The sequence below is a fragment of the Lotus japonicus genome, chromosome 3 (assembly GCF_012489685.1).
Source record: "Lotus japonicus ecotype B-129 chromosome 3, LjGifu_v1.2".
Classification (NCBI taxonomy): Eukaryota; Viridiplantae; Streptophyta; class Magnoliopsida; order Fabales; family Fabaceae; genus Lotus; species Lotus japonicus.
In genome coordinates, this window is record NC_080043.1 from 67092622 (window position 1) to 67099786 (window position 7165).

Consider the following 7165-nt stretch of genomic DNA (forward strand, 5'->3'; position numbering starts at 1 on the left):
CAATAATCTTATATATTTTTTTAAGAAACAGCCCCAGATGCGGTTGCAATCCTAAAAATGGTATTTGAATCAATGGTCGATGTGACCATGATAATGACTCCTCATATCGAAAGTCTTCTTGACACAATGTGGTGGTCAGACGACATGTCCTATTGACACGGTGATGAAGCAAATTGCAGTGCAATTGCTAATAGCTTGCTGAGGGGAAGCATAATAATATGTTTGTGACTCACACTTAGGGGGAGAATATTGACAATTGAATTGTGAGTTATAGTCTCACATTGGCGCATGAGCTCATGCTTTCTACTCCCCTTATCCCCCCTAAATGGGTATCAAAGTATAGAAAATAAGGAGCAGTATAAACACTATTGTTAGATATTGCTTGAATCAGTAGTAATCCAGACATGTAAAGATGTCAAACCTATTGCGTTTTCCATGTGATGAATATGAGTTAAAGGAAATTATGAGATGTAATACTCATCTTGTGACACAACTGTCATGTACACAAATTCATTATTAATTTGAAAGTCTTGAAGGACTTTATTTACATCTAATTGATGTAACAATAAACTATGGGTTGAAAATATCAAAAACCTTAAAGGATTTAAAACGTCAGAAAATTTTACTTCAAACATTGAAGTATTATTTTGAATGAGAAAGTTCTATGAAACAAATTGAATGTGATTGGCGTGACCGGTTAGACCATCCCGACTCTTATGATGCGAAAGTATATGAATTCATATGAGTACCCATCGAAGAGCCTGAAGATTCTTCAATATAATGAATTCTTATATATTTTTCTCATGACCAATTAATAATTGGTGAAATATATGGGTTTGAATCTCTCATACTCTTGAGTATATTAGATGCGATACATGTGCACGTATGCACTCTTTTTATGGGTCATTTAAGTATTTCATAAATTTATCAATGCATCAACTAAATGACCAAATATATGTCATCAACTCTCAATATTGATAGAGTGAAAATTCCAACCTTGATCAAGTTGGTAATGACATGATTTTGAATATCTAGTTGCACATGTTCGTATTCAAATGATCTAGCTGAGTTGTTTAGTTAAATGCCTCCTATTTATAACTAGACAATTACATATGAGAACAAATATCCTTATTTATGGACATGTGATTTTGCAATTAGCAGCATTGACACGCATCAAGCCAACAATTCATTAGAATTCTCCCTATTGTAGTTGGTTCATGATCAGGAACCTAATATCTCTCATCTAAGAATTTTCAATGTGCGTTATATATTTTCAATTGCTCCACCACAAGGGAAGCTGAGATTATGTAATCAATTTGAGCCATTACCGATAGATATTTCATATCTTACTTGTTGTTTCTCAGCATTAGGGGGAGAGGAAATTAAGCAGCTTTGAAAATTTGTGAAGAATGCATATGTTCACTCGCATTATGAACCAGAAGTTCAAAAGATGCATTCTCTAACCTAAAAGGAATTATTAAATTCCTTATATGCTGCAAATACCCTTCTCTTACTTAATATCCCAGTTGGAAAATTTATTATTAGACTAAGGCATGCCTAAAACTTGGTTCAAAAATATATATCCAAGAGAAGGATGATGGTCTTGTTGAGGAGGCAAATTATCTTGAAAAGTATAGAGACTACAAAAATGTTTATTCCTCTTAAAGAGGTTCAGATACCTGTAATTATTTATTGAAGAGATCTCATATGATTATGTCTCTACAAGTTGAAACAAGGAACCAAGAATATGAAGAATTGTCGACATGATGAAGTAGCGCTCAATATTAGAAATATGTGCGAGAATCTTGAACCCAAAAAAAATGAATGGTTATGATTGGCCATAAATAGAAAGAAGCAATTCATTTGCTGAATTTAAGGGTCTTTGGACCTCATGTCTATACCCTAAAGGTATAAAGACGATAAGGCTTAAAGAGTCTTTGTAGTAAAATGAAATAATGTTGTCATATTTAAGACACACGTAACAATCGTGGTGGATACTTGGAGTTACAACTTATTTGTATGACTCACTTGAGATTGATATCTATATAAAACTCCTTGAAGATTGTAAGATGCCTAAAGCACACAATACATGTTCTCAACAATGAATAAATTACTAGATTGAAGCAATGTAGATGATTATTTGCTTAAGGACGGTCACAAAATAACCCAACTAACTCATCCATATTTATGATGAGATGTGAGATTGCTTATGTCATAATTAATGTTAATGACAATGATTAATTGAGACTCTAGAAGAGCTACCAAAGCTGTAGATTTGCTAAAGAAAGAATCTGAGATAAAATGGTTGAGAATGAAAATTTTGTCTAGCCTTATCAATTGAGTATCTAAAGGCTGAGGTATTTATGTACCAATTGACTTATATTGCAAAGGTATTAAAAGGAATCTATATGGACAAATCATGTCCATTGTGTACTCTATTGATTGTAAGGTCATTAAATGTAAATAAAGATCCTTTTAGACCTTGAGAAAAGAATGAAGAATTACTTGGTCCTGAAGTACCATATCTTAGTGCTATCAGAGCATTAATGTATCTTGCTAGTCATACTCGACTTGATATATCATTTGCTATTAACTTATTAACAAGATATAGTTCTTCACCTACACGAAGACATTGAATGGAATAAAACAAGTCTTTCGTTATCTTAAAGGCACAATGAATATGCTTTTATTTTTCCCCTATATGTCCAAGCTTAATCTAATTGGTTATGCATATGCTGGATATTTGTCTAAATATCTCAAACATGTTACTTGTTTACATGTGGAGGAACATCCATTTCATGAAGATCTGTGAAACAAACTATGATAGCCACCTCAGCTAACCATGCAGGAATATTAGCATTACATGAGGCAAGACGAGAATACGTTTGGCTGAGATTCGTGATTCAATGCGTACTTGATATTGGTGATTTGTCATCTGGAAAGATACCGCCAACAACTATATATGAAGATAACACTACTGAAGGTATGAAAAACGGTAGAAAGGGGGGGTTTGAATAACGTTTTCAGTATAAAGCTTCCACCTTAAAGATTTTGGCAAATCTTTCGAGAACTTAAGTGCTAAAGATAAGAGATAGAAAAGCACACAGGGATTTTATCCTGGTTCACTTGATAAATCACTCAAGCTACTCCAGTCCACCCGTTAAGGTGATTTCTTCCTTCTTAGAATGAAGGCAATCCACTAATCAGGTAAGAGTTACAACTGCACTTGAAACCTACAAGTGACTAACAATTACACTGACTTAGCTCACACTAAGATTCACTCTCTTAGTCTTCTCTAGGATCCGATCAACCTTGATCTCCTAAAGGAACTAAACAAACTGTTTATCAAAGAATTGTTTACAAGAGATTTGCTTCTAAAAAGCTAATAGTAAACTCAATGAATTTCAGATGAAAGAAAGCTTAGAAGAATTTGAATTTGTCTTGCGCGTATGTGAATGCTTCTCGCCGCTTCTTTCAGTCTTCAGCCTCTTTATATACTCCAAGGATTAGGGTTGAGCGTTGCATGGAAAATGCTACCGTTGGAGGGCAGTTCTGGAAAATCCAGCTTCTGCTGTGTCTGAGACTGTTAGGTAGGTCGTCAGGAAGGTACAGTTGCTTTTGTTCTTGGATAGCGACTTGACCTTTAAACCTAGGAGACTTTTGATCAGGGGAATGCTTCATATTGGAACTTGTGAAGTCGGTTGATCAGAGTCAGAGGGAAAGCCCAGATCCTCTGACCATTGTTTCTTCTGATTCTGAACTCAGAGGGAAGTACATGGTCTTCAGAGTATCTTGCTTCTGGACATCAGAATTTCACTAATCAGCTTCTGGATCTTCAGAGTCTTCTACACCATCAGAATATCTGAGCCTTCAGTGTTTCTTGATTATCAGACTTTCTGGATCTTCAGAACTTTTAGTGACTGAGTCCACATCAGAGTTTGTATAACTTCAGAACTTCTGAAGCTTTTCCACTGTTCATACTGAACATGGTGAATGCGAAAGCGTTGCTTGGGTCGCTCTTTATACACAGTGCTTCTGATTTGTGTGAGATTGAGTTGAGGTCAGAGCCTGTAAATAGCACACTCAGAAAAACACGTTAGAGTACCACAATTGTTCATATCAAAAGGTTAACTTGTAATCATCAAAACATAGAGTTGTACTACTAGATCAAAACTTGATCTTACAATCTCCCCCTTTTTGATGATGACAAAACTAAGATTTTTGATGAACAATTCTTAAACATTAAACTTAATTCACTCAGAGTTTAGAGATATAGAATAAGACTTATCCTGATGTGAATAGTTTATCTTGCTCATTCTGAATTCAAGTCACTGCTTGATTCTGAGCTTAGCTCCCCCTGAATCTAATACTTGATGAAAACATTAGTAAAGTCTAGATTCTGAGCTAAATGATATAAGAGTTCAGAGTGAAAAACTTATGACATAGATGAAAATAGAGTATTCAGAGCGCATAAGTAATCAGAGTCACGGACAAGGTATCAGAGTCTTGGGTATCAGAGTCAAATTAGAATCACTTCAGAAGAAGTGAAATGTATTCCTTGTATTTGCCCAGTGACACATCTATGGTCATAAAGGTGGAACTCTTAAATTCTCCAAAAGAAAAATAAATCACACTAACACATCTTACACATCAAAAACTGGGTTTACTCCCCCTTTTTGTCATAAGCAAAAAGCTTGGGGTGTGAAAAACTTAGCTTGAAGTACAAGGTACTCCCCCTTAGAGAAGGTCTAAGTTTAAAGAAAATGAAAACGATGCAAGAATCAGAGTTAGGCGAAATAAATAGAAGAGTTAATGCAAGATAAGAACGTTTACCACCGGCCAAGGGAGTAAAGAGGAGGGTCAGTTACCAAGAACTTAACCTCGAGAAACTGTAGGAGCATTAACTTTCAGAGAGAAAGTGAAGCCTATATAAAGCGTTGGAGAGAGAGGTAAGCTTCACAACTCGAACAATTTTCAGTAAAAAAATGGCATCATACATCGTAGCACTAGAAGAGCTGAGAAAGAAGGCCTTTGAGGAGGACTTGTTCCTGAACATTAGGCATCCAGAGGGTACAAAGACCATCGCGGAGCTAACACGGACACTGCTGGAGGAGGACCTGCGTCCAGAGTTGAAGAGAGACTTGAGGGAATTTCTTGCCTTCGTGGAGGAGGTGCAAGAACTCAGCCAGCTTGAACTCAAGCTGCTGGAAGAAAAGGAGATTTTTGAAGAGAAGCTCAAGACTGCAGAAGAGATTCTGGAGAGGGATGAGCTAAAAGACAGGCTCAACAACATCCAGTATGCACTGGAGCGTCTGGAGAAGGAGAGGTCAGAGCAGCGCCAGGAGTGCAGAAGAATGAGGAGGGATCCTCCATTCTAGGATTTTAGGAAAAAGAAAGAGAATGTATGATGTAAAAGCGTTTATGATGAATACTAATAAAAAATTAATTTGCAAACATAATGTCAGAAATATATATATATATATATATATATATATATATATATATATGCATAGATAATCACAAACGAACAAAGTAAAGATTAATAAGAAAGAGCTAGAGGTTAACGAAATAAAACATAGATAAAGAAAAAGAAATCAAAGCGAAGAGATCCTAAAGCTAGGGTTTATCAGATCGACGCAGAAGTTCCATCATCATTTGCTTCATTTCAATCAGCAGAGACTCATGAGTGTCAAGACGATGTTCCACAATGTCGAGTCTGGACGAGTATGGCTGTGCAGAACTAGAAGGAACATTCTGAGCAGCGTGAGGATCTGGAGTGGAAGCAGAAGCAGCAGGAGTAAAAACTACGGGTGCAAGTGCTTGGCATCTAAGAGCTTCAGCCTCAGCTTCAAGTCGTTCTGTCTCTAATCTGGCTTGTTCAGCTTGAGCTGCTGCTTGACGTGCAGCTTCTTCTGCTTGTTCTTTCTTTCTTTTGACTTCTTCAATAGCTTCAAGTAGCTTATGTCTCTGTTCTTGTTCATGAAGAGCCACCCTTCTAGCAAACCTTTGTTTTGCAGCCTCAATCCTCTGACTTCCCTCTGCATGCAGGAGCTGCATCATAACTGGAACTTGAGCCACTAGCCAAGTGCTCAGATTGTTCCACTCTTCAGCCACATGTTCCGCATTCTCGCTTAGGTCAGTCTGACCTTGCACATTGCGTAGCATCAAGGAGGCTTCATGATAGAAAATATTGATGCACTCAGAGAGAGATGTGGGTCGGAGGTGAGTGTAAGGAATGATAGAGAGGTTGGTTTCCGGAGAGGCTGGGTGATTGCTTCTGTGAGCTTCAGAGGCACCTTGTGGAGAGCCAATGTTAAACATTTGAGCATTTGGTTCAGAGGTTCCAAGGTGAGGTTCTGAAGTTTCAACCAGAGGATGGGGTGATCTAACTGAGGATTGGTTAGACACAGATTGTTCTGGTTCAGGTTCTGGTTGAATAGGCTCTTGTTGGTCAGGGGCAGGGTGAGCTTGTTGAGCCAAAGGGTCTGCCTCATGTAAAGGATTGGCCAAGATAGGTTCATCTGGGTCAACTAGACGTTCGGGTCTAGGGCCAGGATATCTCCTAGGGCTTGGACAAGTGAGATAATATTCTTCTAAGGTAGACACCTTTTCTTTTCTAACTTCCATGAATTTTCGAAGGGATTCAGAGTTGTTGGAAGGAGAAGAATCAGCAACATTTGTTGGGAAGGATACGGGTGTAAGGGCTGTGGAAGAGTCTGTATCCGTGGTTCTGGGAGCCAGACGTTCTGATGCTCTTGGGACAGAGTGATCAGAGGTTCTGGGTCCAGGTTCTGTTTGGTTAGGCTCTGGTTGCTCATGAATGATGGGTTCAGAAGTTAATGGGTTGTACGGGATGGTAATGGGAGAGGTTGGTTCATCTGGCCTAGAGGGTTGGTTCTGGAGCAAATTCCAGAGAGGTGCTTCAGTAGGAGAAGGTTGAAAAAATGAAGACCTTGGGGAATGTGGTGGAGAGGTGGTTTGTGCAGCTGGTTGGGACTCAGGAATAGGAGTGAGGGGATTTGAAGATTGTTTGAGCATGACTGATATGGGGAGTGCAACAAATAAATTCAAATCATCATCAGAAGCAACGGCAGACTTACTTGAATGTGCTGATGATCTTGTCACTCTGGCAGGAGTTTCAATCCGTCTGATCACTTCAGCAGCT